Genomic DNA, 10,032 nt, shown 5'->3' with positions numbered 1-10,032 from the left:
TTAGTAAATCGGCATAATTTAAACGTCCCACATATATTGTCTTAGGTTTACCGTTTACGCACCTAATGCCAATGAATGAGTGATCCCATCCATATCTGAACATTTTTGTCTTTGTCCATAGATCTAAAGGAAGTTAGAGCCAATGATTTTGAACCCTTTCTTAGCTTGCTTCAGCTGCACAGTATACCCCAAGAATAAACTATGTATAGAATTCCCCAAGTGAAAACGTCAACATTTTAAACATCGAGACCACACCATTAAATAAAGGATCTGATATGATAACAAAACTTCAATAACTCTTACAAGCTAAAAGCTTACCAAAACAAAGGCTCAGTGCGACGAATTTTATCGGTTCCATCTCCTCAATACCTGATTTCATGTTCCGCAATTTTCACTTTGCCTCTATGGATTATTAATTTAGGCCTTGGCAAATAAACCAAACCCGACCCAAACTGATCCTGTCAAAATATCTGATTGGTTTTTGTTTTCAAATAACCACAGGTATTAGGTATTACCCAAACCGAACCCGAAACCCGTGAATTCCTGTTTATACCCGAATACATGTATACATACATATCACATATGTTGATTTGCAGCAATCTGTTTGCCTTATTCTCCCTCTTTGAATCCTTGTGAATCTTCCTAAAAAAGCATAAACATGTCCAACTTGCCAAGACATGATCTAATTAGATCTCAAACTGGATCTCCAAAACCTGATTTCGATGTTAGCCTCATCTTTGGGTTCTTCACAGACAGCTAGAACTTGATCAATTGTAAGCTTCATTCTCCTCTTTATTGACATTATTGATTATTTTTTTTCTGAAATTCACATTAATTTTGATTATTTAAGAAACTACAAGAAATATATTTTGATTTTATTGTTTTGATTTTTTGTTTTATATTTCTTAGGTTGATTTATATTATTGTTTTGATTTATACTTCTTTTAGATATATATCTTTAAAGAGAAACATATGCCAATGAATTTCTGTGTATTCATCAAGATGTTAAGCGATTATATATATATATATATATATATATATATATATATATATATGTAATTGCATGCTAGTGAACCAAATGCAATGTTGTGTGATGTTGTTGCGGAGCTGTTAAGACTGACGATAAACAGATGGATATCAGTATCTCTTATATTAAATATTGAAACAACCCAACCCGTTTTTTTATATATATCTTAATATCTAGTGATCCCATATTCACTATCAACCTACCCCCAATCAACACAACAGCGGATAACAAATAACTTAACTCCAATAATAAATGACAATTAAGGAAATAACATAATATCAATTCTAACAACAATCCATAACATAACCAACCATAAAACCAGCAACCCTAACATCCGTTCTAGACCACAAAGTACCACTCTAGCATCCTAACAAAGACAAATGGCAAACAACCGAGGCTCTAGAACATCCTCCTCTTCATAGCCTTGATTCCAGGATCACACTTTGCCTTAACCTGCGCCACAACACAAAAGAGAGGCGAGTATTACCATAAATACTTAGTGAGGCAATCCTTCCATCTATTAGGCTATACACACAAGAAATAAGATTTCTCATGCCACAATCAACAAACAATAAAAAAAACCATGAAATGCACAAGCAACATGACGTAACCGGTTGCTCTAGAAGGGTGTCGACCGACACCACAACTGGTGTCGACCGACAACATGCTCGACATTCCCCAAATCCCTAACAGTGTCGAACGACACCTCCACATGGTGTCGACCGACACTCGTCAAGTCCTCGTGTCGTCCTCGTGTTGGTGTCGACCGACACCAAATTAGTGTCGACCGACACCGATGCCGAGCATCGATTTTCTTCGAACAGAACCTCTGAATCTCGCCTCCAAGCTTCTCTTTTTCGTCCCATACGAGCCCATGAATGAATCCAAGCCTTGGGAGCCACAAAAAACTCACAAACAACCAAAAGAAACAACCACACAACACACAAAGTCACAAAAACAGAGATCTTTACTTAGATAAACCATGGTCATCCACTCACCTTTGCCAAACAATGAGATCTCACCAACAAACGACGAAACCACACCACCAAAAGCTTCTCTCACGTTCTCCAACCTCCAAGCCAAAAACTCACAAGAACAGGGACAAAAGCTGCTTTGAAATTTAAAGTGCATTGAAATTTATTAAGTCTTAAGGTCATCTCCAACGAGTAGCAACGTTCTCAAAATTGTAACATCCGTGAACAAAATAGTGTGATTTGGGGATGGGTGTCGATCGACACCAGGGGTGTGTAGATCGACACCAGGGGTGTGTAGATCGACACCAGCATTTCTGGTTCGACCAGATTGTTTTATTTCGCGATTTTGGGTTGTTTCATGTGGGAAGATTCTTAAAGGGTGGGGACCAGGGTTCGAGGAACGCCTGGCGCACCAATAACCTACATGTGGATTTGGATGAATAGTTCATATCCACAGTGAGGGGTTAGGATTGATGCCTTGCAGGGCCAGTTTGGGGTCCGTTGGGGCGGCTAGCGGTGGGCTAGTAGGGTCTGCAGGACGTGTTGTCATATAAAAATCGATTTTTATTGTAATAACCCGTCCTGTGGACCCCACTAGCCCCCCGCTAGCTTGCCCCCATAGACCCAAAGCTGGCCCTACAAGGCATCATCCTAACCCCTCACTGTGGATATCCCAATCCACCAGTTGGTTATTGGTGCGCCAGGCGTTCCTCGAACCTTGGTCCCCACCCTTTAACAAACTTCCCATAGGATAAGCTGTCACCAATTGATGGCTTACCATAAACTGCCACATGTCAGAGAAACGATTGTTATGGTTCTCAGAGGAGAAACGTTCCTCAATTTTTCTTTCCTTTATTATTATTTTTTATTTTTTAATTGGGAGTACTCCTAAGAGAAACGATTGGTGGACATGCTCTAAGAGTCTTTCTTACAATTCATAACTAGGGAGGTACCCGCACTTAAAGCGTGGTATTAAGATTTTAATAACAATAGTTTTGTTACTTCATGATATGTTACTTTCTGAATTAATATGTAATAATTGACATATTTAAATATAGTGTTTTATGTTTTGAAATTACTCATTGTTCCACATATATATTCCTGAGATATGTTAATTTGCTTTTTCAAACAATAGTTATTTCCGTTTTTATCATTTCAAGTTAGTAAATTTATAGAAATCATAAGTTTTATCTTTTGTGATTATGATTTTTACAAATAAAGATATATAATAAATTTTGCTTACATCATTATATCGTTTTAAATTTATGAAAATTACATAAGTTTGAAGATATACGTTATTGTTCTGTCATTCATTTATGCTAAATATTTTTAATATATTGTAAAATATATTAAAACTTTAATAGAAACATATATAAATAAATAGTTTCAAAAATAAAATAGTTTGACATCTTTAAAAATATGTACCACAAAAAAATCTTTATTAAATGTTTCACGATTTTATTATACAAAATCATATAACAATAAGTTTAATATTTAAAAAGATCAACGATCAATATATTAATAATTTAACTATTGATATATTAAAACAAATAACATTAAAATAAAGGAATAAACGTTACAGAAATATTGTAGGGTGAAACATATTGTCTTCTTTTTGATCTTGGGTTGCATATCATCTCTTTGTGACACCAAACAAATGGAATTCGAATTTCAGCATATGTCATAGTAATATACATCATATTATTAATATACCTCTTTGCATATCTTCTATTCTTCTTGTCCATGATACATACGTCGAAGAATTATATATTAATCTCACAAGATTATAATATAATTATCAAAATTTTAATCTAAATAAAAAAAAATCATAATAATATATCTCCTTTGAAAGGTGGACTGTAATAGATGATATGAGGTTCTTCACTTGATTCCCTTTTGTCCTTCTCTGTGTTGACCGAGTGAAGAACCTCATATCGTCAATTAGACTGTAGAAGTTGTTGTCCAATGTTGGTGTCTTGTAAGCAGAGCTGGTTTCTTTGTAGCTTTGAGTTTATTAGAATTTGGATTAAAACTTTCATTGGCATTTACATTATATATATAGTTGGTGTCTTGTAAACTTTCTTTGTAGCTGGTTTCTCTGTTTTATGAAAATAATTAGTTAAATGCTAATCTTTACCCATTATTATGTGTAAATAATTTGGTTTAATTGAAACTGAATTAAAGAAAAGGTCAACCAAACCTCTTTCGTAATTAGGGAACACCGGTCAGACTGAGAAGTCAAACCGTCATTATAACCGGTTTAGCGGTTCTAGCCTATTAAAGTCTCGTCCACTCAATAGACTTAGGGTTTACAGAGTTACTCAAATCAAACAGAGGAAAAATATAATTAGATGCCTAATGAGATGTATTTTATATATATATATATATATATATATATATATATATATTTACACAAGTCGATTGTCAAAAAAAAAAATATATTTACACAAGTCTATTGTAAGACCTCCTTTAAATCGTAAGCCCTTCACTCTTTAACCAAAACTAGGATAGTACACGCGCTACACCGCGGGATTGTTTTATATTTTGTTTTTGTTTTTATTATTTTTGGATAATTTTATATGTGTTTGTAAATAAAAAATCATTATTAATATAGTTTTTGACAATTTTTATTGGTAATATTTTTGGTTTTAGGTTTTTTTCTATTTATGTGTTGTTAGGTTTGTACCCGCGCTATGCCGTGGGATTGGTTATTTTATTTTATTTTGTTATATATATATATATATATTTTTTTTTATTTCATAATTTAATATGTTATTTGGAATCCATTCATAATTTTTTGATAATTTCAATAGTAATTTCTTTTGTTATTATTATCTACATCATCATGAGTTTTTATTTCATAAATTTAGTTTTAGAATATATTTTAAATTTCTTACCAGATAAGTTTAGGGATTACAAACCATTAATTCTTGATTTGTTTCTCACTCACAAACCCTCTAAAACAGAACATGGTATTCATAACCTAGTTCTTGAGAAGGCATAAACAAAAAAAAAAGACAACTCAGTGTAACACTCTCTTTCATCACAGTACAACACACTCTTTCAACAAACAACAAATCCCCAAATCTTCCTCCAAATAAGGGCGTCAGTACAAACAAGCAATGAGGAATGCTAAACTATTCACTTAAGGGTTCTTCACAAATCCTCATTGATGTCTTTGACATTCTGCGATCAAGAGCATAGTCTGCGAAGTGTGAATAACCAAGGACGCGAGCTAATCTATGGCGTGACTAAACCTACATAGACGAGAATAGTAAAAAGTTAACTTATTAAAATGTGCAGCAGGCTTCTGTCAAGGGTTTCTAGAATAGACACAAGTACCAATCTTTGTAACACTGGAATATTGGCATCTCCACGTCTCTTTCCATATGCCATAGCTATCATCTTCCTTGTCTTGGTTATCTCCAAAGTTTAAAACAAGAGCAAAAACTTTTTCAAAGACAGATTTTAATGCATTGGTGTGGACATAGAGAGTGATGTTGAAATTATTCCTAGTTATTAGAAAAGCCAGTATTAAGAATTGGCAAGTAACTGCCACATTTTCTGTGGCATGGAAATCAACAAGGACATGGAAATTCATACCTTGCACAACTCTAGAATAGCTGCAACGTGACAACTTTCCAAGGTGAGCTTAAATTCTTAATTTTGGGTTTTTTCTAAGCAGAAAGAAAACAAAAACTAATGAGCCAAAATCATGCATCCAAGAATAATTGGGGAAAAACATGATAATATGTGTAATCGGGAAGCTTAGTTGACGGATTGATAATAGTAAATGCACATTATATATAAAATATTCTCTTTCGAGCATCTTTCAATGGAGGAGTTAAACCATGTATGTGTTCAACCATGTCGTCGGAATCGAGGTTCATTCCCATGTAAACCCTCCCAGAAGCATCACAACCGATTAATTTCCCATTCCTACACCGAATCGAAGGCGGTTCTTCCTTTCTGGGAGCAGGAAGTACAGGGTGCGACTTTGTCGAGAGGCCGATATGAGAGCTACAAATACTTGAATTAATCTTCCCAACGAATCCGCTAAGACCTCCGCTGCTACTACCATCGTCTCCGGTTAAAGAAGAAATCAAAACTAAAATTGGGCAATAGAAAGAAGAAGAAATCGATCGGTTGAAAGAAGAAGAAATCAATGGGTCCCTCTTGGCAAAAAAAAAGATGAATTGTATTATTGTTATAATTTAATTGGTTACAGATTTTTTCTGATGTGTCAGTCTCTACTTCAATACAAAAGTTGAGCTGTCATCACCTGGTGAAAAACCAAGAAGTTTTATTGTATTGATACATACTTGACTTGCTTTACCTCAGCACAAAGGATGAGCATACAACTCATTGGGTTGTCGCACTGTATAAATTAGCAACAGAAACAGCCAAATCAATGCCCCCGTGCCTTGTCCTTGAATAGTCTTCCTAAACAAAACATGTACTTGTGATTGTTATTGATAACATTTGAAAGTGTTATAAGGATGAAAGTAAGGCTACTTACATCAGGTTTTGAGAAAATTCGTCACCCATAAACCATTCTCGGAACTTATATGGAGGGAAAATATATATGTGCATACTAACCAAACCAAGAATATGATATATACATGATTCAAGTTTTAAGATACTATGCAATCGTCCTTGGCCTATAACTTTCCGGCCAAGATTCAATGGAAAGAGAATCAGCCATGAGCTAAACCAATTTGTCCTTTGTCTAACAGTACTAATTATCTAATTGAAACAAAATAGTCGATATCTTATAAAGTTCTAATTCTCAATTTCGAACTGCAGAGGCACTTATACGACCAAAAAAAAAAACTGCAGAGGCACTTACATGGAAAAATGGCTAGTGCCTGAGACAGTAACATGCGGCTTTCAGGAGAAGTAACTCTTCCGCTGATCAGTCTCCATCTGATGTCAAGATCACTGATGGAATCTACATCAGTTCTCTCTCGCTTCATCTCTATTATTCCCAAAGAAGAATCTGAAAGCTTCTCCGCATAATTAAGAAGTAACTTTTGTAATGTGAAGTTGATCCTCGTACAGTCAAATGGAGCAAACCAATTTCCTTAAGGTAATCCCTGTCAGAAAATCATATACAAATTGGACAGACATAGATACAAAACGCAGCTACCACATCAAAACCTGTGATTTAAAGACACTTCAACATAGACCTGATACTTTTTAAGAGACCTAGCGGTTTTCTCAAACAAATAAATTAAGATACTTTTGATTGTCTCAGTACAGGTGAACCTTTCAGGACAGAGTTGTAAAAGCAATATTAAGCAAAAACCACAATGACACGTAAAGAGGAAGGATTAAGTCTCAGTCTTAATATTTATCTTCTTAATTTCCTTTTCCTTTTCCTTTCCCTTTCCCTCTGCCTCTTCCTTTCCCTTTCTTCTTATTCGAACCATTCCTAGAACCATTGTGTATTTCGTCATCATCAACTACGTAGTCATCATCAATTACTTTACACATAGCATCCTCCAGCTCCTTGGTTTTGCTTCGCTCGACCTTCCTCTTCTCAACAAAACTAACTACTCCACGAAGAACAATGTCAGTGTCATCGTCTTGCATCAGCTCTTCAGCTAACTCAGCAGGAGTAACTTCAATAGAATCGATCAGCTTCTCGATTTCCTAGCAGAGAGGATGGTTTAAGCCGTCTAAACCAAGGTAATTAGTGACCAATATCCTAAATGCTAGCCCTGTACAATAAGGATCCCAACTTTATCTTCAAAGAGAGAAAAATTCATAATAATATACCTCTCCAAGAAACCACTACACAAACAGGTAAATAAAATACACTAAATTCTGATTTTGGCCGACCCATATATAAGCCTCTACTCTTACAAAAGCTTCTTGGCAGATCTATACCATCCACCCAAATAACAAACCATTAGTCATTAAAACACTAAAAGGTTTATCATCAAATCAAAAAAAGTGTATTTAACAATATTCATACTCGTTTGGGAGTTGGACTTCTTCTATTCCGGTAGTCCACTGTGTCGAGCTCTCTTCGAAACTACGCTTCTTAACCTGAGAAGGAAGGTGTTTAGTAACAACATTCGTAATCCCCTGTACCACATAAAACATTAAACAACTAATGTGTTACATTAGGCAAAGCAACTTACTTTAGATGATCAGGTATCTTATATAACTCATCTTCACTCGCTTCAACTCATTCTCAACCTCCTCCGCATCATCAATATTTTCCCCCTCTTCTTAGCCAATTCTCGTTCAATATACTTTACCCTAAAGAATCAAAACAACCCTTAAAACACTTGCAAAGGCAGCTCACTCTAGAAATTAGGTTAAATTTTTAAACGGAGAAAGATTTGGTTACATGTTGGGATCTTCAATAAAAAAACAGTCTCTTGAGCAAAAGTACCTTGCAACATAAGCTCCTCTTTCTCTGCTTCAGCTTCGGCTTTCTCCCGTTGAAGATAAAGCTGGGATCACTAAATTTCTCTCTTTGCTTCTGCAAAAACTTTACCTCCTCCAACGCCAATCTGTAGATCAACCAAAGATCAAACCTTTATAACAACCCATCAAACTAATTGAATAAACTAAAACGAGACAAAGCCGAGAAAAAATTAAAACCCTAAAAGTGGTGAATTGAACAGAAGAGAGTTTTTCTTGTTAAGGGTGAAAGCAAACGATAGAATTGTATTTATAGTTGTAGAGGACCTATCTTTTTAGGGTTTCCAGTAAATATGTGTATTGTCATCTGTTGTTTTTCCTGTAGAAATCCCAATAATTTTATATTAACGTGGATCTTTAAACAATCTAAGCCCATTAAACAATTAATGCATGATAGATTATGGTCATAGATTCTCTAATTAAACGTCCAAGAGAGTTTTTCCGGGAAATTGGGATTAAATTAGTAAATTCTAGTTTTGCAAATAACTTTTTATGCAATTAAATTTTTTTTGTCGATTTTTTTGATTTATTTTTAATGCGAAAATAGGTAAATTTACATCCGAAGGCAAACTAATTCACCATCAAGGGCAATTTCATTAATGGTAAAACGGTAAAATTTTGCTGAGATTGAATATGAGACGTTTTCACTTATCTTTTAATATAATAGATATATAAACATATAACTGAATATTTTTAAATTATTTAATTTTTCAAAATACTTCTCAAACAATTATATGTACACTTTCATATATATTTAATATAAATTTTATTTTAATATTTTAAATTAATTATGTATACATAACTTAAGCATTGTGTGACCAACTTTCTAGTATATGGGAGTTATTTTTCAAGTGACAATCATCATTGCTTTTATTTTTATTCAGATTCTCTCTCCATCCACAGTTAGAAAGCTCATGATGCAATGAACAATAGGTTTCTCTCTAGAACTCTTCACGTAAATGTTGACGTACGACCACATTTAACGTGCCTTCCAATGAGGTTCACATTTTTACGGATCACTTTTTTTTTTTTTTTTGTTGACTTGAATGCAACATTTATTCAAACCAAATTATCAATGTAATCTCTGCTCCCAGTTATATCAAATACGCATCCTAGACTAGTGTAGACCAATTATCAAACAAGAAACAGTTTTTCAGGTGACTCCATTTCTTTCCTTCTCTTATCACTACAATCATATTTCACTACAACAAAACATGCAGTTTAGGACCATCAAAAACGTCACAAAATGGCTATTTGAGACTAACTTAAGACTAAATGAAATAGTCGCTAATAATTGGTCGCAAATTTAAAAAGTGGCAAGATGGTCGCAAAATATGCGACTGATTAGTGAGAATAATAAAAGTTGTATATTAGCGCCTACATTGAGACTGACTATTGTAGTCCTACTTAAAGACTAAATTGTGACTGAAACTTTAGTAACTATTTTGTGACGTTCCGAGATTAATTCACAAAAAAAAAAGTTGATTTTGTTTTATATTATTTTTATTTTTTATTTTATTCTATTTTGCCTCACATCATTTTTTTTATAAATAAATTACAGAAATGATTTTCTGTATTAAATATTAATTTCGA

General features: G+C 34.0%; 1 long non-coding RNA gene across 3 annotated transcripts; it reads right to left on the bottom strand.

Annotated features, from left to right (window-relative positions):
• LOC104750176 lies at window positions 7,068-8,680 on the bottom strand. 3 transcript variants are annotated; one of them, XR_002035813.1, is made up of 4 exons: window positions 8,620-8,680; window positions 8,363-8,528; window positions 8,151-8,271; window positions 7,068-8,055 (listed from the first exon to the last, which is right to left on the bottom strand). It is a non-coding gene; the product is annotated as an uncharacterized LOC104750176 (long non-coding RNA). The 3 variants fall into 3 exon arrangements; XR_761553.2 differs by lacking the exon at window positions 8,620-8,680 and having other exon boundaries at window positions 8,363-8,613; XR_761551.2 differs by lacking the exon at window positions 8,620-8,680 and having other exon boundaries at window positions 8,408-8,613.

This window comes from Camelina sativa, chromosome 16 (genome assembly GCF_000633955.1).
Source record: "Camelina sativa cultivar DH55 chromosome 16, Cs, whole genome shotgun sequence".
Classification (NCBI taxonomy): Eukaryota; Viridiplantae; Streptophyta; class Magnoliopsida; order Brassicales; family Brassicaceae; genus Camelina; species Camelina sativa.
The sequence above is the reverse complement of the archived record's forward strand: the minus strand, read 5'-3'. Positions and strand labels throughout refer to the sequence as shown.